General features: G+C 41.5%; 2 protein-coding genes across 2 annotated transcripts in view; one reads left to right on the top strand and one right to left on the bottom strand.

The window, feature by feature from the left end:
* Positions 1-26,085, top strand: part of ZDHHC3 (zinc finger DHHC-type palmitoyltransferase 3) — a 678,918-nt gene that overhangs the window by 268 nt on the left and 652,565 nt on the right. The gene's annotated exons all lie outside the window — the stretch shown is intronic.
* The window catches only part of EXOSC7 (exosome component 7), a 742,094-nt gene that overhangs the window by 566,245 nt on the left and 149,764 nt on the right, over positions 1-26,085 (bottom strand). The window lies entirely within an intron of this gene.

The following is a 26,085-nucleotide window of genomic DNA, read 5'->3' as shown; positions in this document are numbered from 1 at the left end:
GCATGGGCCTGATGAGGACCGAGTACAATGACACTTCCTTTCATCTTGATGCCATGCCTTTACTTATAAGTTGAGCCACACAGAAGGTTTTGCTCACTACTGTAGCTACCTGTTGGTCAAAGTTTAGGTTACTGTCTAATTGTGTTCCTAGGTATCACCACTGGGTCTACTTTTAGGGGTGTAATATCAACGTTATAATTTGCAGGGATATCTGATTTACCAAAGGGAATGATTACAAGTTTTTTAGCCTTTAGTCTCACATGGTTTTGGCACCAGTCATGTCATTTGTCATTTTTAGGTCTGTTTGTAGAATGTCAACATTGTTTGGGGATTCAGTGATTACTCCCAGCTTCCATTCTTAGGCGAACTTTGTGAACCAGAGACCCCCAACATTAGCCTTCACTTCAGAGGAGTATATACCAAATAGGAGAGGTCCCAACACTGAGCCCTGTGGGACACCACTAATAACCGGTTTCTTAATGTCGATTCACCTATCCAGACAATGTGTGTCCTATTTGCCATCCATCTTATGATACAGGGGTTTATAACTCCATACGTTTATCCATGATCCCTGAGTGGGAGATTGTAATAAAAGCTTTGGCAAGGTCTAGACAAGTGATGTGTACTGTTTTACCTTCATCCATGGTTCTGATGACTTTCTTGAAGAAGTTCACCAGAATGAGCAGGCAAGACCTCCCATTTGAAAAGCCAAATTAGGTTTAGTCCAGAGTTTGGAGAGTTCCTATGTCGTTATTGATCAGGTCCATGATAATTTTGTCCATGACTTTGCAGATAAGACTGGTCAGACTCAAAACAACACCAAAAGAAGATAAGGCAAAAGCCAAAAAACAACGCCAGTTCCATAGAAAAATTTAATTCAGCTTAGCGCCTCGGCATAATAGCCTTCAATGAGCATAAATCACAGAACACACCCATTCATATAAATACTATAGTCAATTAAACAATTTATATTAAATTGATCAATCACACTCACATAAAGATTTAAAGAGAACAATACATATCTAGAAAAACTACTACTAATAAAATTACAACAAACTTTTCCAGTTCACTTCTAAATTTAAACCATTAGGTGACATAGTGTTATATTTTAATATATAGATAGCTTCTTTAAATAATAAAACATTTTTTATTAACCTATCATCACCTTTTTTAGTAAAAACTTTTTCAAGAATACAGCATTCGAATACATCTACATTACTATTATGAACTTCCATAAAATGAGAAGCAATTGGACTATCTAATATACCTCTTTTTATATCTCTAATATGTTCTTGCATTCTAGTCTTAAATTTTCTCTTTGTCTCCCCTATATAATAAAGTTTACATGGACATTTAATACAATAGATTACACCTACAGAATTACATGAAAAAACATTATTTGGATTAAAAACAATGTCATTCATTTTTTCAAAATATAACTTCACATATTTACATATATTGCAATGACTACAGGCAAAAGTGCCATATGTCTGTATACTATAATTAACCTTTTCTATAGGGGAAATATAATAAGTTTTTATCAATTTATCTGATAAATTTTGACCTCTCTTAAAAGCTATTTTAGGAATATCAGGAAAAAGTTTATAAAGATTTTTATCGGAGGTCAAAAATTTCCAGAAATATTTAATGATATCCCAAATTTTATCACTAAGAGTATTATAGGTAGTAACAAAATAGATATCTTGAATTTCTTGATGCAAAACTTTTAAATTATTATTCCCAATATATTTAGTATTTTTAGTATTTTTAACATATGGCAAAAAATCTTCTTTATTCCTATTAACCATTAATTTATCAACACTACTATTATTATTTTTATCTAATAATTTATTAATGGATATATTTAATATCTCCATATTATAACCTCTTTTTAAAAACATAGTAATACAATTATAGATATTTTTTTCTAAATCAATTTCATTATTGCACAATCTAGATAGTCTAATAATTTCTCCATAGGGTAAGGCTAACAATGTATGTGAAGGATGACAACTGGTACCATAAAGGAACTGATAACCATCAGTAAATTTACGATATACAGTTGTATGAATTTGATTACCATGAAATATCTAAATAATGAACTTTATTACCAAATTGTAGGCCATCAAAATATAGATTAAATCTATTATTATTTAAATCTGAAAAAAATTCATAAATCTGTTCATAACCACCGCTACAAAGAAAAATCAAATCATCTATGTAGCGGTAGTAAAAAAGAACATAATTCTGAAAGAATTTATTAGTATATACATACTCCAATTCAAATTTGGCCATAAAAAGATTCGCATACATGGGGGCAAATGATGCCCCCATGGCTGTACCTTTAATCTGGTGATAGATAATTTCATTAAAACTAAAAAAATTATTAGAAAGACAAAAAGAGGTTAGGTCCATTATAAAATGGGTAGTAGGACTATCTCACAAAAAATAATGTAAGGCTTGTAAACCATCTAAATGTTTGATATTTGTGTATAAACTTACAACATCAACACTAACCCAAAACATATTATCAGTCCAAATAACTTCACTTATTTTATCAATAAAATCAAGAGAGTCCCGAATATAGGACTCTAATTTCTGCACATATGGTAGCAAATGATTATGTATAACAATGCCCATATTTCGACAAAAATAATTACTGGCAGAAACAATAGGGCGACCTGGCGGATTTACCATACTTTTGTGCAGTTTCGGGAGACAATAAAAAGTAGCCAAATTGCAATCATCTATACAAAATTTTCTATCAAGGTCATCTTTAGAGAAATATCCTAACCTAACACCTTTCTCTAATAAATGTGTACATTCTTTCATCACTGATAAATAACTATCAAGATCACTCACTTCATATGTTAATGGGTCAAGATGTGTCATGCACATATCTAAATATTGCTTATGATTAAGTAACACTACTTTACTACCTTTATCGGATCGTTTAATCACAATATCATGTCTGCTAGATAAATTTTTCAATGCATTCCACTCTTTTTTGTCATATTATACCTCTGATTACCTTTATTCGCTGAAATCATCATTTCTTGAATAGAAAAATGCACCATTTCAGAGAATTGGATAATGGTGGAATTATTATAAGGAGGAATAAATTTACTGTGAAAATCTATACCTACAGTATTGAGTAAGGAATAAGCTTGAAAATATGTAGACAATGACATCTCATCAGAAAGACAGGAATAATAACTATCTATAGTAGTATCACTATCATCATTTCCCTCATATAAACAAACATCATCGTGAAAGGAGATTTTTTTATCATCAGAAAAATAATATTTCAGATGAAGTTTTCTAACGAATTTAAAAATCTCTTGTTTAAGTAAATGATGTCTAGGTATAACAGTAGGAACAAATTTTAGACCCAAATTAAGTACAGATATTTCTTCATTGGATAGATTACAGCCAGAAATATTAACTACATTAGAGTCATTAATAAAAGCAGAATTCGCAGAATCAGTTCCATCTACCCCTCTTAAACACTTGTTTAGATTGTCCTTCACCCGATGAAGAACCCGCATCAAAGCCTTTCTTTTTATTTCCTCTTTTGGAATTATTGCCTTCATTACGAAAGCGTTGTTGATGGGCTAAAGGATCTGTAGCAGCTGGAAGGGGAGGGAAATCATTATTATCAGCATCTGAATCTGTAGTTTGACCATAACCTTCCGAAGAAGCAAACGACACTGAAAGTTGTTTTTTATTATTTGATTTTATCTGTTTATTCAGAGGACGAGAAAATGATATACGTTTCCAAAGAAACGCTCGTCCATTATCATAACCTTTGATATCTCTTTTATTTTTTGTTGATTTATACTGTATTTGTTCACTTTCATATCTATTCAGATTATCTTTTAAATTAACAAAAATGTCATTGACCTTGACAGTACCAATATCTACTAACAGTTTAGAATGCATAGAGTGCAATTTCCTTTGTAATTTATGTAAAAGTAGTTGCTCTCTTTCCACAAGGATCTTCACCCACTCCATTGCACAATTATGAGCCGCCGTAAGCCAGCAGTCTTTAAATAACAAGTCATCTTTATCAGCATTGTCAAATGGTGTCGCAGGGCTTTTAAAAGCCCTTAAGCCCCGTGGGGAAATATCAAGTTCCACATATCTATTTAAGCCTAGTAAATTAAAATGACAGCATGTCTCTCGAAATAACAGTTTCTCAAATTCTTTTATAGTATCCTGTATTTCCTGTGAGAACATGGTAGTATTAGTGCGGCCACCTAATGTAGTAAAAGGATTCACAAATTTCTGCTGTCTTTCTTGTAACAATTTAGATATATAATCTGAAGTCATATTACCATTAGGTGCCACAGTCTCTCCCGGTTTCGTTTGCTGAAAATTGGTAGCAGCTGAAACAAATCTGCTGCCTTGAGCACTTCGCGGAGAACCTAGAACATCCGTAGGAGCCTTCGCTCTAAAAATAACCTCAGGCATCATTGTCTTCGCAGGAAATGAACCTTGCGTATTCATAGGAATCTTCGGTCTCACCACTGCATCGGGAACCGTAGTCATCACAGGGAGTGGATTAATTGACCCCACGGAGCAACCGTTAACATCCGAAAGTAACGGAGCGTTCATAGCACCTTCATTGCCATCACTAATATCCGAAGTAAAGCCATCCACTGGTGGAGTTAAGTTCTCTCTAAAAACTCTTGGAGTGTTAAGTAAGGAACTGATATCCATATTATCACGAATCAAAAACAACACCAAAAGAGAAGATAAGGCAAAAGCCAAAAAACAACGCCAGTTCCATAGAAAAATTTAATTCAGCTTAGCGCCTCGGCATAATAGCCTTCAATGAGCATAAATCACAGAACACACCCATTCATATTAATACTATAGTCAATTAAACAATTTATATTAAATTGATCAATCACACTCGCATAAAGATTTAAAGAGAACAATACATATCTAGAAAAACTACTGCTAATAAAATTACAACAAACTTTTCCAGTTCACTTCTAAATTCAGACTTGTGGATCTGTAGATGTTCATCGTGCATACAGCTGCAGTCATAACAGATGGGTTTTCCTGCCGTCAGGCGGGTCCTCGGTCGGCCGAATTCCAAAGTCTAGGTCTGGCGTCGGATGTCGTCGCTTCTTCCCTGACGTCCGTGCGACAGGGGTATAAAAGAACCAGCCAACGCCATTTTCTCCAGTCTTTCTTGCCGCGCGGTGCCCGAAGCAGAAGCAGTTCACAAGTGCCGGTCGGCCAGCTCCTGAGATTACGAATATTTTTCAACCGAAGACTTCTTGAAAGCTAAGTACCCGTTGAAACTTTTCTTGCCTCAGACCGATGTCAGACAAAGTTAATAATTGCATTTCATGTGGGAAGCAAATACCGCATAAGGATTTCCATTCCCTCTGCATTCCTTGCTTAGGCCCAAACCACGACGTCTCGGCCTGTCATTTTTGTGCTACATTCAACAGACGCACTATTAAGCGTCAGGCGGAGTTCACCCAACACTATTTTGGCAAAAAGTTTAATTACATTATGTCGTCGGATACTCCAACTCCAGTTTTGAGTAAAAGACGCAAAGATAAGGACCGACATACGAGGTCCACGACCTCTACCGACACCACGCTAAAGCCGACTACAGGTGCTCCGGTTCTCAGCGAGGCACCTACGCAGCCCCTGACTACCGATGACACTTCATTAGCGGTGTCTTCTGTGCCCAAGGTCACAGGCTCTTCGGCCCACACCCCGACTACAGATACCGAAGCCACTTTTGGCGGGGAAACTCAGAGTTTAGACAGGCCTGCCACCTCTCAAGGTGTCTTCAGGCCTTCTTCTTTTTCCATTAAGGCTTTCACTAAATCTAAAGCAGCCATGCATACTAAAAGACAAGCTCCACAGGGCCCCTCTCAAGGCCCCATGCCTAAAAAGCAGATGCTCAAAATGGCTGAGGATTTGATTACTCTTATCAGGGGTTCTCAACCCCCCCGCGGACAAAAGGCCCAGAGTGGAGGAAGAATACCCTTCCTCGGACCAGGCCTTCATTACTTCAGAACATTCTGAAGACCAGGAACATTCATACTCCCCATTTGAAGATTCTGATGCAGAGGAGTCCATTCCCTCTGTCTCCCCCCTGAGGATTACTCCTTTGGGGAAACCTTGCATACCTTGAGGGAACACTTCCACTGGGAAGGCCAAGAGTACTCAGACTCCAAGAAAAGGCTCAGGGATTTACTCTTGCTCCCTCAGCACAGGCCTCTGGCTATACCTCCTGTCTTAGACATACTAGATGATGTGTATTCAGAGGCCAGTTTTAACCCAGATTCTTTACCTCCATCTCCAGTCAAGCCTGACCGGTATTACTGGGTTCCTGATTTACACCAATTCCTATACAAAAGCCATGCGGCTGACCCAGAAACTATTTCACAGGGTCCCAAGGGAACTAAGGCCTCCACTGCCAAAAATCCTTTACCTTCAGAGAGAGATTCCAGGGCTTTAGAAAGGTGGGGGAAAAAGGTATACACCTCGGCTACCTTAACCATGAGGGCATTAAACTGTCAGTTCCATATGTTAAAGTATCAACAGTTTTTGTTATCTCTGTTGAAAAGCAAAATGTCACAACCTGAACAACCAGACTTGAAGGAGTTGCAGGATTTGTTGCATAGTGCAAAGCAAGTGGGTAAACATACCTTGCAATGTGGTTTTGATGCTTTAGAGGCCTCATGTAGAGCTGCTGTTACAGGATCAGTCATACGTAGACATGCTTGGCTCAAAGAGCATACTTTACCAGATCATGTCAAAGCTAAATTACTAGCTGCACCTCTTCAAAAAGATGTATTGTTTGGTGTTAAAGCTGAGGAGGTATTAAAGAAAATGGAGGAAAAGGCAAAATCAATGCAAACAGTGAAGGATTTCCTACAGGTACAGCCTCCACGTTTCAGTAGAAATTGGCCTTCAAAAAATTGGTCCTTTCCAGCCACGGACAGACCTCAAAGAGGTCGATACAGGCACCCGACGGGTAGAGGGCAATCTCAAGGATCATTTAGAGGCAGACAATGGCAAGCACCTACACCAAGAGGTGGTGAGGATAGTTCACAGCCATTCAGAAAGCAGACCCAATGACTTTCCCCTTTGCATGCCAAGCAAGACTGAAATGGCAGCACCTTTAAGCGCAAAACTGGCATTATTTTCGAAAAATTGGCATATTGTCACAAAGACAAATGGATCCTGGACATTATAGACAGAGGCTACAGATTCCACTTTCACACCCTTCCAAAATGAGAGGCATGCCAAACCTGCCACACAATCAAAGGGCAGAGGCACAAAAACAAATTTCAGATCTCATGGACATGAAAGCTATTCAAGAGGTACCTGCACGAGAACAGAGTCAAGGTTTTTATTCCAGACTATTCCTGGTACCAAGGAAGGGCAAAGATTGGAGACCTATTTTGGACCTATCCATCCTAAACACATATTTACTCGTACCAAAATTCAAGATGCTCACATTACAGCAGCTTCTTCCCATGCTGGGCAAGGAGTCTTGGCTGGTAACATTGGACCTCAAGGAGGCATACCTGCATGTCCCAATCAGACAAGATTGCAGAAGATACCTCAGATTTCTTGCAGGTTCAACCCACTATCAATTCTCTGCATTGCCCTTTGGCTTATCTACTGCGCCCAGAGTGTTCACGAAATGCCTGGCATCAGTGATTGCCTTCTGCAGACTTCAAGGGATACAAATATACCCATATTTGGACGACTGCTTGATCCAAGTGGATAGCAAACACATTCTTCTGAAACACCTGGCATTTGTAATAATGTTGTTGAATTCTCTGGGATACACAGTCAACAAAAAGAAATCAAGACTAATACCCTCTCAAACAATAATTTTCCTGGGTGCCAGCTTGGATACAAACACCCAGATGGTCTACCTCACGCCAGAGAAACAAGGGCAACTAACTACTTCAGAAAACTGGCAACCTTCACCAGGCTGACTGCAAGGAAAATCCTGCAGGCTCTGGGATTCATGGCATCTTGCATCCTGCTAATCCCATGTGCAAAGCTGCATATGAGGAAACTTCAATGGTACCTAAAAAACTTATGGTCTCAACACAGCCACAGTTTGGAAACAATTATACCACTGATTCCATGTCTTCAAAAGGAATTTCTGTGGTGGGCTCAAGCATGCCAAAGAAACACAGGTCTCCCATTCTGCAAGCTTCAAGCAAATCAAGTCATCACAACAGACGCCTCGGACTACGCCTGGGGGGCGCACATGACAGATCAGTGCATTCAGGGCAAATGGTCACAAAAAGAAAAGCACCTACACATCAATCAAAAGGAAATGCTAGCAGTAATAAATGCTATTATGGCTTTCAAAGACCTACTGCATCCAGGCCAGCTATTGATAAGGACAGACAACACCACAGTGATGTGGTACATAAACAAACAGGGAGGAATGCATTCATATCCCCTATGCAGGCTAGCCATGTCTCTTTGGAACATGGCTCTGGAATTACAAATCCAACTTCAAGCACAGTTCCTGCCTGGCAAGGAAAACATGCTGGCAGACGACCTGAGCAGAAATATGACAGATCCACACGAATGGAAGTTGCATCCTCAAGTTTTTACAAAGATAATTCAAGCATGGGGAAGGCCAGACATAGATCTCTTTGCCACCCACAGAAATTACCAATTGACAAAATTCTGCTCAAGGACCTTTCATCCACAGGCCTGGAAAGTGGGCCTCTCTTTCAGTTGGACAACAATGACAGTTTATGCCTTTCCACCTCTTCCTCTGCTGCCCAAAGTTCTATTAAAAGCCAGAGCGGACAGACCAAAGATGATTCTCATTGCTCCAGACTGGCCAAGACAACACTGGTACCCTCTCCTGAGGAGCCTGACTCATTCCCCACCATGGATCCTGCCTCTAATGCTTCTCCTACTGACTCAGCACAACTTCAAAACTCTTCACAGTCAGCTGAAAACACTCAATCTAGCCGCATGGAGGATTCCTTAAATTCACAACAGACCATACTCTCCAAGGAGGTGCAGGATGTCATTTTGGAGGTCAGAAGGCCTTCTAAGAAAAGCCTACTCCGCAAAATGGAAATGGTTTTGTGCCTGGAATCAGAAAAAGGGTCAGAATCCTGGAATACTGAATTTACCTCAAATATTACAGTACCTAGCTGAGATGCTAAGCAGTGGACTTTCATTCTCCTCCATCAAAATCCATGCCTCAGCCATTTCTGCAGAGTACAACACCGATCCTCCTTTATTCTCTCACCCTCTCTTAAGACAGTTCCTCAGAGGGGCTAAGAATATAAAACTCCCAAGGAAGCAGCCAGTACCTGCTTGGGACCTCAATTTCATTCTAGAAAAACTGACCCTGCCTCCTTTTGAGCCAGCTGCTTCAACAGAACTGCAATATCTGTCATGGAAAACAGCCTTTTTTCTGGCTATCACTTCAGCACGCAGGGTTTCGGAACTACAAGCCCTCATGGCTGTGCAGCCTTTCATCATTTTCCATCAGGACAGAGTTTCCTTACGAACCAATCCTTCCTTTATGCCAAAGGTAGTATCCAGGGTAGTCTTGAATCAGGCTATCCACTTACCTATCTTTTACCCTAATCCACAAAACAAAGGGGAGAGGTTACTACATTCCTTGGACATTCACAGACAGCTCCGTTATTATTTGGACAGAACAAAGCCTTTCAGAAAATCAGAGCAACATTTTGTATCCTATGCTACAGGTGCTCAAGGGAAGCCTATTTCCAAACAGGCAATCTCAAAATAGATAGCCCACTGCATACGCTTTTGTTACTCTTTTCATGGTAAAACTGTACCTACAGGCATCAGATCTCACTCCACAAGGGCCATAGCTACCTCTGCAGCTTTCCTCAGGGGGGTTCCTACCAAAGATATTTTGGAAGCAGCCACTTGGAGTTCTGTACATACTTTCTCCAAGCACTATCACCTACCATTATATTCCAAATCTAGAGCGGGCTTTGCCACTGCAGTCTTGCAGGGCATCCTGGCTCCTCCTAGTTCCACTTAGTGCCTACCACCCTTTATTAGCTTTGGGATTCTACCCATCTGTTATGACTGCAGCTGTATGCACGATGAACATAGTACAGTTTTGTACCTACCATAAATGTAGATGTTCGAGTGCTAATACAGCTGCAGTCCAGGTTTCCCTCCCTCCTTCCCCTCTTGGGACAGGCCTAATGGCTAACACCCCCTCATACAACCTCATGGGGGTATTCTTTTATGGTGTATTTGCTTGCAACTACTGTTTTTCTATTATATTGCATTGCATTATTACATAAATTTATGTTTTTCCTTCCTTCTGGGGGCACCTGACATCTGGGGCAAGAAAAACTGAAGAAAATGGTGTCGGCTGGTTCTTTTATACCCCTGTCGCACTGACGTCAGGGAAGAAGCGACAACATCCAACGCCGGACCTAGACTTTGGAATTCGGCCGACCGAGGACCCGCCTGATGGCAGGAAAATCCATCTGTTATGACTGCAGCTGTCTTAGCACTCTAACATCTACATTTATTGTAGGTACAAAACTGTACTTTCCCTGTGTCATTTGATATGCCTCCTTTGTGCAGAGGGACAACTGTTGCATTCCTCCATTCCTCTGGGGTAAAGCCCATCCGAAGGCTGTGGTTAAAGAGGGTTTATAGTAGTCCTGATAGATTCTGTTTTAATCTGGATTGTTGTCGGGACCCATGGAGGCTGTGTTTTGGCTTTAGCGAGCACAGTAAGGACCTGTTCCCTTATAATGACAGTAGGTGGATGGTTGCGAGCATTTCTTTGGGTGTGGTAGTAGGTGATGGGGGAGAAGTATGAACTGAATTGAACTTGTTAGCCAGCAGGCTTTCTATAGTTTCAAGCTGGATGTGAATGTTACTGTTCATAATTAATGGCACATTGCTGAGCATTTCCCCTGAGGCTATAAAAATAATTGAAAAAAGCCCTATGGTTATCTTTCACCTTTTGCTTTGGCAGATTTGATCAGCTCTCTAGTTTTTGTGTAGACTGGTGAGTGTCTTTTTGCAGTGTTTTGTCTGCTCCTTCTTGGCTTTGGAGAGGATTGTTTTTCCTTTTGTTGAATAGTCTATTTAGGCTAGGGGTCCACCAGGGTGGTTTATTTTTGTCAGTAATCATAGGTTTGACTCTGACAGATACTGCCTTCTCTGTACAGATATGAATGTGGTTATGCAGTGCTTTTTGCTCAGAGTAGGCCTCATTGTCATCCAGATTCTGAGGGGCTGGGAAGTTTAATAACCTGCCACTTAGTTTGAGGTAATTGGCCTTAGCAAAGTTCTTAATATGTTTGGAGTTTGATGGGGGTTCTAGGTTAGTTTTAATACTAAAGGAGATCATTTTGTTGTCATATCTTACCAGGGAGGAGTTAATGTGGGGGAGCAGCATCCCCCCATGTTCGTGAATATTAGGTCTAGGATACTTGTACCTCTAGTTTGGGAGCTAACTGCTTGCTTCAGGGTATTTGCTTTGATGGAGTAAAGAAAAAAAAAAACATTCTGAGCAAGTGAATTATGGGTCATAGAAGTCTCCCAGTTTCTTGAGGGGTAGTTGAAGTCACCCATAAGTATGGTGTTGGGCTGAATGAAAAAAGATTACCATAGGTTTAGGTAGGAGGTATGGTATTCCAGACTCATACTAGGGGATCTGTAGCTAGCAAGGATATGATACGAGTTCCCACATATGGTTACTTTGGCATGGGGAAGGCCAGACATAGATCTCTTTGCCACCCACAGAAATTACCAATTGACAAAATTCTGCTCAAGGACCTTTCATCCACAGGCCTGGAAAGTGGACGCACTCTTTCAGTTGGACAACAGTGACAGTTTATGCCTTTCTACCTCTTCCTCTGCTGCCCAAAGTTCTATTAAAAGCCAGAGCGGACAGACCAAAGATGATTCTCATTGCTCCAGACTGGCCAAGACAACACTGGTACCCTCTCCTGAGGAGCCTGACGCATTCCCCACCATGGATCCTGCCTCTAATGCCTCTCCTACTGACTCAGCACAACTTCAAAACTCTTCACAGTCAGCTGAAAACACTCAATCTAGCCGCATGGAGGATTCCTTAAATTCACAACAGACCCTACTCTCCAAGGAGGTGCAGGATGTCATTTTGGAGGTCAGAAGGCCTTCTACTAGAAAAGCCTACTCTGCAAAATGGAAACGGTTTTGTGCCTGGAATCAGAAAAAGGGTCAGAATCCTGGAATACTGAATTTACCTCCGATATTACAGTACCTAGCTGAGATGCTAAGCAGTGGACTTTCATTCTCCTCCATCAAAATCCATGCCTCAGCCATTTCTGCAGAGTACAACACCGATCCTCCTTTATTCTCTCACCCTCTCTTAAGACAGTTCCTCAGAGGGGCTAAGAATATAAAACTCCCAAGGAAGCAGCCAGTACCTGCTTGGGACCTCAATTTCATTCTAGAAAAACTGACCCTGCCTCCTTTTGAGCCAGCTGCTTCAACAGAACTGCAATATTTGTCATGGAAAACAGCCTTCCTTCTGGCTATCACCTCAGCACACAGGGTTTCGGAACTACAAGCCCTCATGGCTGTGCAGCCTTTCATCATTTTCCATCAGGACAGAGTTCCTTACGAACCAATCCTTCCTTTATGCCAAAGGTAGTATCCAGGGTAGTCTTGAATCAGGCTATCCACTTACCTACCTTTTACCCTAATCCACAAAACAAAGGGGAGAGGTTACTACATTCCTTGGGCATTCACAGGCAGCTCTGTTATTATTTGGACAGAACAAAGCCTTTCAGAAAATCAGAGCAACTCTTTGTATCCTATGCTACAGGTGCTCAAGGGAAGCCTATTTCCAAACCGGCAATCTCAAAATAGATAGCCCACTGCATACGCTTTTGTTACTCTTTTCATGGTAAAACTGTACCTACAGGCATCAGATCTCACTCCACAAGGGCCATAGCTACCTCTGCAGCTTTCCTCAGGGGGGTTCCTACCAAAGATATTTTGGAAGCAGCCACTTGGAGTTCTGTACATACTTTCTCCAAGCACTATCACCTACCATTATACTCCAAATCTAGAGCGGGCTTTGCCACTGCAGTCTTGCAGGGCATCCTGGCTCCTCCTAGTTCCACTTAGTGCCTACCACCCTTTATTATCTTTGGGATTCAACCCATCTGTTATGACTGCAGCTGTATGCATGATGAACATAGTACAGTTTTGTACTTACCATAAATGTAGATGTTCGAATGCTAATACAGCTGCAGTCCAGGTTTCCCTCCCTGCTTCCCCTCTTGGGACAGGCCTAATGGCTAACACCCCCTCATACAACCTCATGGGGGTATTCTTTTATGGTGTATTTGCTTGCAACTACTGTTTTTCTATTGTATTGCATTGCATTATTACATAAATTTATGTTTTGCCTTCCTTCTGGGGGCACCTGACATCTGGGGCAAGAAAAACTGAAGAAAATGACGTCGGCTGGTTCTTTTATACCCCTGTCGCACTGACGTCAGGGAAGAAGCGACGACATCCGACGCCGGACCTAGACTTTGGAATTCGGCCGACCGAGGACCCGCCTGACGGCAGGAAAACCCATCTGTTATGACTGCAGCTGTATTAGCACTCGAACATCTACATTTATTGTAGATACAAAACTGTACTTTCCCTGTGTCAGTTGATATGCCTCCTTTGTGCAGAGGGACAACTGTTGCATTCCTCCATTCCTCTGGGGTAAAGCCCATCCGAAGGCTGTGTTTAAAGAGGGTTTATAGTAGTCCTGATAGATTCTGTTTTAATCTGGATTGTTGTCGGGACCCATGGAGGCTGTGTTTTGGCTTTAGCGAGCACAGTAAGGACCTGTTCCCTTATAATGACAGTAGGTGGATGGTTGCGAGCATTTCTTTGGGTGTGGTAGTAGGTGATGGGGGAGAAGTATGAACTGAATTGAACTTGTTAGCCAGCAGGCTTTCTATAGTTTCAAGCTGGATGTGAATGTTACTGTTCATAATTAATGGCACATTGCTGAGCATTTCCCCTGAGGCTATAAAAATAATTGAAAAAAGCCGTATGGTTATCTTTCACCTTTTGCTTTGGCAGATTTGATCAGCTCTCTAGTTTTTGTGTAGACTGGTGAGTATCTTTTTGCAGTGTTTTGTCTGCTCCTTCTTGGCTTTGGAGAGGATTGTTTTTCCTTTTGTTGAATAGTCTATTTAGCCTAGGGGTCCACCAGGGTGGTTTATTTTTGTCAGTAATCATAGGTTTGACTCTGACAGATACTGCCTTCTCTGTACAGATAATGAATGTGGTTATGCAGTGCTTTTTGCTCAGAGTAGGCCTCATTGTCATCCGGATTCTGAGGGGCTGGGAAGTTTAATAACCTGCCACTTAGTTTGAGGTAATTGGCCTTAGCAAAGTTCTTAATATGTTTGGAGTTTGATGGGGGTTCTAGGTTAGTTTTAATACTAAAGGAGATCATTTTGTTGTCATATCTTACCAGGGAGGAGTTAATGTGGGGGAGCAGCATCCCCCCATGTTCGTGAATATTAGGTCTAGGATACTTGTACCTCTAGTTTGGGAGCTAACTGCTTGCTTCAGGGTATTTGCTTTGATGGAGTAAAAAAAAAAAAAAAACATTCTGAGCAAGTGAATTATGGGTCATAGAAGTCTCCCAGTTTATTGAGGGGTAGTTGAAGTCACCCATAAGTATGGTGTTGGGCTGAATGAAAAAAGATTACCATAGGTTTAGGTAGGAGGTATGGTATTCCAGACTCATACTAGGGGATCTGTAGCTAGCAGGGATATGATATGAGTTCCCACATATGGTTACTTTGGCATGGAGCAGTTCAAGTGAGTCATGTTGTGGACCAGTCTAGCAGTGTACTTGTCCTGTGTGAACAGTGAGACATCTCTTTGTTTTATCCTGAGCTGAGGGGGATCGAAATGTATGAAAGACATTGTAGCCTTTGATAGCTGGGGTGCTCTCTATGGTTCTGAACCATGTTTTCTTGACTGCACATATGTCTGCATTCTCCAGGGTGAGGAGTGCTGCCTTATGAGCTTGGAAGTGGGGCTACTATGATTTACAGAGTAGTGTTGTGTGAGGTGCTCTGTCTCAAGTGTGCGCAGGGCCACTGTGACATGTTTTTATGATGTCTTGGAGGTGTGGGTAGATTACAAGTGAGTACCTCCACATATATGGGTCTGTAAGTTTTGTTCCTTAGTGTTGGTAGTGAGTGGGTGTAATGCTGACAACCTGGTTTGCATTTTTCGACTCTGTACATGAGAGCTTAACCTCCAGTGACCTTGTGCATCTATGTCTGTCACACACTGTGTTTGTCATAAAATTAAATTGTCATCAGTGAACACGAGGCAGATACTACATTGCCTCAGGATGCCTATATCAACCAGGCCAGAAACAGAGACAACAGGGAAGCAGCTATTCATTATACCTGATCCTATGTAGATGGGAAGGAGTAGGGGAGAGTTATATAAAGCTCTAAGTGAGCTTGTTCAGTAGTATACTATTAGATGACCTGCAGTGGTGCTGCCCTCTGCACAAACTGGCAGCTCTTTGCGCAGCTAAGAACAGTGGGAGACTATGAAGAGCGTGTCATATAGAGGATTATGACCGGGATAGGTTTGCTTGTATTCAGGGTACGGGTAACATACCAGCAGGATGAAAGACTTTTACAACAGTTAAGCCCCCAGGCCAGTCGGATAAACATACAATAAGGCTTCCACCAGCAGTTTCCAACTCTGATGGGTTGAATCAACCCTCTGCTCCCACCAGCATGCAGAAAATTCCTCTTAATGTAAAACAAACTGGTTTTAAGCTGTCAAGTGCCGTAACAAATGCTTTACAACAAAAGGCACAACTCCTGCAGTATCCAGAATCCTTGGAAATAAGTGCACAAACCCTGACAAATGTTCACAAATACAGAAAAAAGTGTGTAAATGTAAGAGAACTTCTGCAAACTCAGAAAAATTTTGCAAAACTTAGAAATATTTTGACAAACTCGGGTGAACTTTGGCAAACTTAGGACAGCTTTTGCAGTATCTGAGGAAGTTGGGAAATATCAGAATACTGTTAAAATGACCTAAGAGCAGTACGGTAACAACAAATTGCATTCCTTTAACAAGTTCAGGCTGAAAAACAGTGATAAATTCAACCAAATCAATAAATGCAGTACAGAAGTGTTAAATAGCATTGAGACAGAGCAAGTGCCAAAAAAAAACTTATCTGCTTTTTATGTCCACAAATGGTTTGAGAAGCAGTCCAAGGTCTTGTAGTCACAGGTGTCCAAGCCAGGCACAGAGAAGCTCGTGAGGGACTGTGTGGGAAAGTGCAAGTGTCTGTACAGCTTGTTAACACTTGCGTGACAACATGCCTTTTGACCAACTCTTCCCAACAGCCCTTACTGGCAGTCAGGGTTCTTCCTTGGCTGCAGCAAGGATTCTTACACCTGCCCTGTTTCTTCTTCCACTGTACCGATAAGGAGAAAGCAGCTGCATCAGTAGCTCTTGCCTACATTGTGGGCTCAGTGCCTCAACTGCTGTAGGGTGAGTCTGCAGTGGCTATTTGTTGTTTCTCAAATGAATCACTGGTTTCTTCAAATTCCTCTGGTTTAGTCCTTTCAGCCACCATGAACTGGGGGTTTAGAGGTGATTTCTAAGCTAATGACTCCAGCTGGCCTTTAAGCCTAGCAATGCTTCCCACAGTGAGAATCAAATTATGTACCTTGTGTCTGTGAGGTAAACATCTTAACCATTGCATCAACCACAAATCTAAAAATCCTGTCTATAGTTCTGAGCATTATCTCATCACACCACAAAGGAATAGTTGCATCCTCTGTGGCTGTACCAGTGTCCAGTCCTGGGCATGGGAGAACCATCATCTTTGGGTCTAGAAGTTTTTCCAGAAGATTCTTCTTGGAGGGGTCAGGGAGGGAAACCTGTTTCCTGAGATGAAGTGCCATCTCTGTCAGTCCCCTTCCAGGATTTCCTTAGGAAATAAAGAAGTAAAAGATTAGACATTGCTCATCCAAAGACATTTTGTCTGTTCATAAGGTTGATTTTTCTTACCTTAGGTTGCAGTTTATTGCAGGCTTTCTGTCTTGGAAAGCAGAAATTCATACCAGAATACTAACCAGGTCAGTATATTCCTGAGGAAAAAATTAGAGGATTCTAACACAAAACAGAGATGGGGCTTTTTCTTTGTCTAATTCTCAAACCCAAGATTCTGAATCCATTAGAGAAGCTTTCCTTTTCTAAGACTAGTTCCAAGATGAATAATGTATTTTTTTAGAACAAGTGGATATTCCATCTGTACTGAGGAGATAATTTAAGCTGCAGGTAGATTTACCACATGCTACACCCATTCCTTCTATTATGTCAGCCTAAGAAGGTGTGTTAAATGCTGCCTGCAATAACCTTGTCCCTCAGTCTGCAGTCCCCCAAAAGGCAGACTATTTAATACTAACCTTTCTCCTGTACACAGGAAGGTAAGGTATTAAATTTTGTAAGATAATTTCCTTTTTCTAGTGTATTATGTGAGGTGTTGACAAGCTTGCAAGATTGCTCTACTACACTTCATTCAGAAGGTTGGTCCTGTCTGAATCCTACAATTTCTAACCTGTCTGTCATGCTTTGAAAAGTGTTTATTATTTGTCAGATACTCTGTCTAGAGCCAGTACTTCTGCTACTGTTTTGCGAAAATATGTTGGGTATGTACTCAAGTTTCCTGATGAGGTAAAGTCTGAGATTTTAAACTCTTCTTTAGACAAGGAAGTTTTGATTGACTCTGCTTGTTACTCTGGTTGTCAAATAGTTTGTTGACAGAGGGAAGTTCATTTAGGAAGTTACTAAGATTTTTTCAAGCCCCATATTATATATTTTAAAAATCCTCTTTTTAAAGATAAAATAATTAATCACTGCCATTTCCTGTCAAACAGGGAACAAAAAAAAAAAGATGGCAGGAGAGGAACAATTAAAAAAAAAAAGGCAGATTATTTCAAGGAAAGGAGCAAGGCTATACACATTCAGAATGACTGTCAGTATTCCCTCCCATCCTTTTCCTGCATCTGTAAGTCTTGACTGTCAAATGGCTTTCAACCTTTCCCTTTGGCAACAAATTGTTTCAGACTCTTGGGTACTAATACTGGTTTAGGTGGGCTACAATTGGCACTGGATACACATACCTCCTTTCAGATTAATTCCTCCCTGTCCTACAAACTAAATGCAGTTTTTTCCAACAGGTTCTTCAACACATGCTTATCCTAGGAGTGCCTTTAAACCAAAGGGAGGAAGGCTTTTACTCCAGAATGTTTCTTGTTTCAAAGAACAAGCTTTCCTAGAGATCAGTTCCAGATCTTTCCTTTCTCGTCTGGTTTGTGATGGTACCAAAATTTAAAATGCTGACCCTTAGAGTCTGCTACCAGTCATTCCTCTTCTGAGTTTTATGGTAACATTAGACCTAAACGATTCTTGTATTCTCATAGCCACAACTTCAGAAATTTCTTTGCTTTTATGTCTGGGTCCCATTGTTATTTCTCTGCATTATCTTGTGAGTTGGTTGCAGTTCTTAAGGTCCGTTCAAAATGTCATGTCTGGGGATAGCTCATTGCAAACTGTAAGTCATTCACATCGTTCCTTACTTAGATGAATTGCTGATCTTTGCAGTCTTTTGCCAGATGTTGAGTTCTTAACATGGGTTACTTCCCTCCTTACCAATCTGGAATTTCAGATAAATGTTCAAAAATCCTCAGCTCTATCAGACGGGATTGTACTTTGACGGCCTTCTAGATTTTTTCAAAGGCATGTCTAACACAGGAAAAGTTGAGTTTGTATCTGGAGTTTTCCTGATCTTCTCCAGTCAGAGACTTCAATTGAAGAATATCTGGGGATTCTAGGATTATGGCTTCTATGATTTTCAGGATTCCTCTTGCTGGGTTATGCATGAGCAGAATTCAATAGTTAAAAAAAATGTGGACCCAACATTCTCATAATTTGAGATTTTTAGATTCCAGTTCTGGAATTTATCAAGAAAGAACTGCATTGGTGGAGGCAGTAAGACACCTCAGTTTTTACTTTGGATGCAGTTTCTATGGGGGTAAAGGTGGAAGGTCTGTGAGTCCATTTAAATAAAGCAAAGTACATAAATGTCTAAAAGTTCTTCAGTGGCTGTATCACAGTATTAAAAAAAAAAACAATCTTGGGTGACGTAAACATTGACTTGAAACAAATAACAAATACGTAATCTGACCAAAACTTATTTGGATTCTGTCAGCTATTAAGTGTCACTGTCAGTACTCGCAAAACATCTAGCAAAGAAACCACCCTAAATTGGATTCTTTCTAATAAGCCCCATAACATCAGTGCTACCAGAACCTTACCAGCCAGTATTAGTGACCATATCTGTGCCATCAAACAGTGGCCCAACATTCAGAAGTAAGTAACATACAAACAAGTCTGTAATTTGCAAAATTTCAACCCTGAAGGCTTTATAGCAACTCTAAGGCAATATAACTGGAACTGCCTAAAACATTACCACTAGATGAAGCAGTTAATCATTTTAATCATATCTTCTTAACCAACCTAAATAAGCAGGCCCCACTCAGAAACAAGAGAGTCAAATCCATTCTAGCACCCTGGCTAACGAAGACTACTAAGCAGTTCCAGTTAGAGACTGGGCCAGTAAAATATGCAAAAAGTAAAACTCGGTTAACCCTACAGGATTATAGATGTATCAGAAATCTTACAACAAAACAAATACTCCATGACAAGAAAGAATATTTTACAAACTTACAAATTACCCACCAAAATAACCCTAAACTGTGCTCAACCCTGGGCAACCCTCCACAATCTCTAAACACCCAGGTAATACAGCAACTTAGTCCAACATCCCCACTGTAAATTCTGTCTCATCACTAGCCAAACAAAACTCCACTTCATCCCTCACTATTCCACATCCCCCTACCAACAACAAAGAATTCTTTAAATGTGGCAGTGTACCCACCTCAACAGTAAAAAAAAAAAAAAAAAAACATGAAACCAACCACCTTGGCAGCAGACAAATTACCAGCAGAGTACCTCAAAAGAAGCTATAGCATTTCCAGTTTCCTTACTTATCAATAGATCCATAAAAGAAAACCACATCCACAACATTTGGAAAATACCATACATCATACTCCTGCGTAAAGGCAGAAGTTCTACCTGCCTAACCAACTACCATCCAGTAGCCATCCTCCCACCCCTGTTTAAGATATTAGAAAAATGTATCCACACCCAGTTGCTTAAGTACCTCACTAACCATAACCTACTCTCCATGACTCAGTATGGCTTTCGGCCTAATCCTAGCACACTACTGCCCTTTTAAACTTTACAAACACAGTCAATCAACTCTGAAACAATGGTAGCCTAGTCTCAGCAGTCTTCCTAGACCCATCTAAAGTGTTCAGTATTGTCTCGCACTGAAATTTCTTGAGGAACTAGCCTCTCTAGGCTTCAATACCCCATAAGTAACAAGTAACCAGGTTCCACAGTTTCTTATCAAATAGGAAATAAGCTGTGAAATGGCAACAAGACTATTCTGATTTCTTACAGTCAGTGTCTCTCAGGGATCAATTCTAGGACCCCTACATTTCAGTATGTTTATCAGTAATCTACACTCCATCACTAAACAAGCTACTATGGTATAATATGCAGATGATGCCACTTTCATCTGCTCAGCCCAAGCTAGCCTTTCTGCTAGAAAGTACCCAGAAGGTAGCTCAGACTTGCTCTTAAATGCTAAGACACAACTGATGCTTTTCACTCCTAAAAACTACTCAAACCAAAACAATCCTTTCATATTCTGTCAGCCAACAAAACAAAAATAGAATGTTGTATTGTTAGAATTCCCAGGAGTAATGCTCTAGGATCATTTCAGATATGACCAACACCTGTCTTAGTCATCAGAAAAACAAACTGGAAACTAGGATCCCTGTAAAGGGCTAGGAAATTCCTCACTTATAATGCCAGAAAAAATATAGCACAAACATATGTCTACTTCCATCCCTACTCTATGCCTCAAAAGTAAGCTAGAGACAGCCTATAACAAAACTGCAAAATTTGTAACAAGTCATCCTAAAAAAAAAGTGTTGCATAGCACTAAAAAGCCTTAACGGTCTAAAACGTAAGTTGATAGTAGTTGAGGTTGTTTTAATTACAGCCCATAACCTTATAAACTCCTCAGAAAAATGCCCAGCTCTGAAAGGAGTACGTCAGCCCTATACTACTAATCGAGCCCTATGATCCAGCAACAAAGCATGCAATGTTTTTTTTTTCATTTGATTCAATATGCAGGTTGTTGGATCCAGTCAGGTCCGACCTCTGATCCTTGTACCATAGTGTTGGAACAAAGAGCTCTAATTCCTCACCACCCACAATTCCCCTCTCCTGTCTGAATTACCTCAGAGCTCATTTGCCACCAGCCTAACCAGACGTGTTGACAGAGAGCTCCATCCTGTTTCATAAGTGAAGCTTTTGTTCCTTCCTTTCAATATATTTAGGATTGTTAGTGAGAATTAATAGTCTTAGGATTACTGTTCTGTATTTGGCATAGTTCATAGACTTTGTGTGTTTTTTTTTTCTTGGTACTTTCCCATGTTTATAGTGTGGTGTTTTTAGCTGTTATGATCAGATAATTAAGTAATTAGCTATATAATATCTGTTTAAACATGGTATTTTCATATTTAGACAAATGGAATTTTCTTCTGATGTCAGAAAAGTCTATGGGCTTCAAAAAAATATTCCTCCTGTGGGCATAAAATTCCACCTCAAGAGCCACATTCTCTGTGTATACTGTTTAGGGCCTTCCCACTTGCAGGACTCGTACAGTATTTGCACTGCTTTCGGCACAAGGGCTCTCCAAGAAAGGAAGGAGAAGCTAATTTTAAAAAGGCTCTTTCCCCCTCAGGGTCCAGAATGTCTTTGAATCAGAAAGCACCCTCTCTCTCTCTTTCTGTCCTTCCTCTGATAAGAAGAGGGAAAAAGAGAGAAAGGTCAAATGAAAAGACAGAGACAGAGAGAGAGAGAGAGAGAGAGAGAGAGAGAGAGAGACCAAATGAAAAAAAATAAGGAAAAACATGTGAAAAGAGTTGTGAAGAATGACTTGACAAACCAAAGAAAAGTTCTCCAGAGCCCTCTGATGTCCTTCAAGAATGCAACTGCAGTCATAACATGTGGGTTGTCCTGCCTCAGGCAGCCCTCGGGTCGGCCGGATTCCAAAGTCTGGGTCCGACGTCGGCTGATGTCGCATTTCTCTCCGACGTCAGAGCGGCTGGAGTACATAAGCATCAGCCGACGCCATTTTCTTCAGTCTTTCTTGCCGCGCGGTGCCCGAAGCAGAAGCAGTTCGCAAGTGCCGGTCGGTCAGCTCCTGTATTCTACGATACCGAAGTCATCAAAAAAGCTAAGTACCCCATTGGGGACCTTTTCTTGCCTCAGCCGATGTCAGAAATTACTGAAAAAGTTAACAATTGTCTTTTTTGTGGTAAACAAATACCTCATAAGGATTTCCACTCTTACTGCCTCCCTTGCCTGGGCCCAGACCACGACGTCTCGGCCTGTGTAGCCTGTGCTCGCTTCAACAAGCGCACTCTCAGGCGCCGGGCGGAGTTCGCTGAAGACTTTTTCGGCGATAAATTTGCTTACACCATGCCGTCGGATCTTCCGACATTGCAAACTCCCAAAAAGCGAAAAGACCGGGACCGACATCCTCGGCCCGCGTCTACCACCGACTCCACGCCAAAACCTAGCGCGGGTGCTCCGGTTCCCTCTGAGACGGTCTCTCCACCGCTACGAACCGAAGCTACTGCATTACCGACGACTCCGATTCCAGACATTACTCCGACGCCAGTTATAGACTTTCCTCCGGATACCGAAACCGAGGAAGTGCCCGAGACCATTGCTGTAGGCAAGGTCACTCCTGCACGTGGAGCTGCCAGGCCTCCTATGGCCATGTCTATTAAGGCCTACACTAGGGCTAAGGCAGCCAGCAAAACTAAGCATATTACTACCAAATCCTTACCTCAGCCGACTCCGGAGACACAAATTATGTCCATGGCTGCTGATTTGATTTCCATGATTAGAGGTTCACAGGCCCATCCTGAGAGAGCATCCCAGCCTCCTCCTGATAAAAGGCCCCGGGTTGAACCCTCTGACCCTTCTCCTTCAGATGAAGACTCTGAGGGCTCTGTCCACTCTGATAGCCAGGAAGAGCTCTTCCAGACCTATGAGGACTCTGATGCAGAAGATTCCATACCTTCGGCCTCCCCTCCTGAGGATATTTCTTTTGGGGAAGTTCTGCACACCATGAGGGAACATTTCAAGTGGCAGGGTCAGGAATATTCTGATTCTAGGAAACGCCTTAGGACTTTCCTTAAGAAGCCTCAGCACAGGCCCTTAGCTATTCCTCTTGTACTTGATGTTCTGGATGATTTGTATTCTGATTCTAGTGCTACCCCTGATTCTCTTCCTCCTGTTCCAGCCAAGCCAGACAGGTATTACAGGGTCCCAGAAACTCATTCCCATTTATTCAGGGCCCATACTGCTGATTTGGAAACTATTTCACAGGGGCCTAAAGGAGTTTCAGCCTCCACCTCAAAAAATCCTTTGCCCTCCAACAGGGAAGCAAGGTCATTAGAGAGATGGGGTAAAAAGGTTTACACATCCACTACCTTATCTATGAGAGCTTTAAATTGCCTTTTTCATATGTTCCAATATCAGGATTATCTCTTAGAAGATTTACAAAAAACATTAGCTTCTCCTGATCCTTTAGACAGGAAGACTTTGCAGGAAGCTGTACATAACACTCAGCAAGTAAGCAATCACTGGATATGATGCACTGGAAGCTTCATGTAGGGCAGCTATGACAGGGGCAGTGATGCATAGACATGCTTGGTTAAAAGATCAACCTCTACCAGATCATGTAAAAGCAAAACTTCTGGATGCACCTTTGGAAAAGAACAAGCTTTTTGGTGCAAATGCTAAGGATGTGTTAAAGACCATCGAAGTAAAAGCAAAATCAGTTCAAACTGTAAAGGATTTCCTCCAGGTTCAACCCCCCAGATTCAGTAGGAATTGGCCTTCAAAAAACTGGTCCTTTCCTAATCCAGAAAAGTTTCAAAGGGGTAAGAACAGACGTGGCCGAGGAAGAGGCCAATACAGAGGCCCTTACAGAGGACGTCAATGGCAGCCAGGAAACCAAAGAAGTGGCGCAGGGGTTTCACCTGCCCAACAACCACAAACTCAATGACTTTCCTCTACTACCGCCTACCAGGGAACAACTAGAAGCTCCTTGGCGGAAATTATCTCTGTTTGCAGAAAACTGGCACAGACTGACAAAGGACAAATGGATTTTGGACATTATAGACCGAGGGTACAGGTTTCATTTTCATACCTTACCAAGAAAACAAGGCATGCCAAATCTACCACAACATCAAAGGGCAGAGGCTATCAAGCAAATCACTCTGCTGACTCGAATGAAAGCAATAGAAAGAGTTCCACAACAAGAACAAGAACAGGGGTTTTACTCAAGACTGTTCCTTGTTCCAAGAAAAGAAACTCAATGGAGACCAATACTGGACTTGTCCGCATTAAACACCTTTCTCATAGTACCAAAGTTCAAAGTGCTGACTCTACAGCAACTCCTTCCCATGCTGGGCAAGGAGTCGCGGCTGATTACTCTGGACCTCAAGGAGGCATACCTGCATGTCCCTGTCAGACACAGCTGCAGAAGATACCTCAGATTTCTTGCAGGGCCAGAGCATTATCAATTCTCAGCATTGCCATTTGGCTTATCTACTGCGCCCAGAGTGTTTACAAAATGCCTGGCTTCAGTAATTGCTCATTGCAGGCTCCAGGGTGTACAAATTTACCCGTACCTGGACGACTGCCTCATACAAGCGGATGACAAATTGATGTTGACAAAAAATCTGGATTATGTCATACGATTACTTCAAGCTCTGGGATACACAGTCAACTTCCAAAAGTCAAGACTGCAGCAATCCCAGCAAATAATCTTCTTAGGAGCCAAACTAGACACAGCCTCTCAGATGGCTTACCTGACAGAAGACAAGCAAGAGAAGTTAACTCAATACTTCAAAGGTTTAGCAAAACTCACCCAGATGACTGCAAGGAGATTCCTACAGGCCCTGGGTTACATGGCATCCTGCATTCTACTGGTTCCATTAGCAAAACTACACATGAGAAAGCTTCAATGGTACCTAAAAAGCGTTTGGTCTCAGCACAGCAACAACTTGGAGACAATCATACCACTCATTCCATGCCTACAAAAGGAATTCCTATGGTGGGCCTCGGTGAGCCAGGAAAACACAGGTATGTCATTCAAAAAACCACAGATAACACAGACCATGACTACAGACGCCTCAGACCTCTGATGGGGGGCGCACATGGAAGGCAGGTGTATAGAAGGACAATGGTCTCCAAAGGAAACACATCTGCATATAAACCAAAAGGAAATGCTGGCAGTAATGCATGCTATCAAGGCTTTTCAAAACCAACTCCAGCAAGGCCACTTAATGATACGGACAGACAACACCACTGTGATGTGGTACATAAACAAGCAGGGGGGCACCCACTCTTACCCCTTTGCAGACTGACAATGCAGCTTTGGGAGAAATCACTGAGTCTAAACATCCAGTTACAATCCCAGTTTGTTCCAGGAAAAGACAATGTGTTGGCGGACAGCCTAAGCAGGAATTTCACAGATCCACACGAGTGGAGGTTACATCCGAAGGCTTTCAGACAACTCACTTCGACATGGGGCAAGCCAGAAGTGGACCTATTTGCCTCTCACCTCAATCATCTTCTACCAAAATTTTGCACAAGGACATACCATCCAAAGGCTTGGAAAATAGATGCCCTTTCATTCAACTGGAACTCCCTAGCAATCTATGCATTCCCACCTCTGCCACTGATGACCTCAGTATTACTAAAGATCAAAGCAGAGAAGCCCAAGGAAATCATAATAGCTCGGATTGGCCAAGACAACACTGGTACCCA

The sequence above is a fragment of the Protopterus annectens genome, chromosome 3.part0 (assembly GCF_019279795.1).
Source record: "Protopterus annectens isolate FY-2018-M chromosome 3.part0, PAN1.0, whole genome shotgun sequence".
NCBI lineage: Eukaryota > Metazoa > Chordata > Ceratodontiformes > Protopteridae > Protopterus > Protopterus annectens.
Note: the sequence above shows the minus strand (reverse complement) of the source record. Positions and strands in the feature narration are given on the sequence as shown.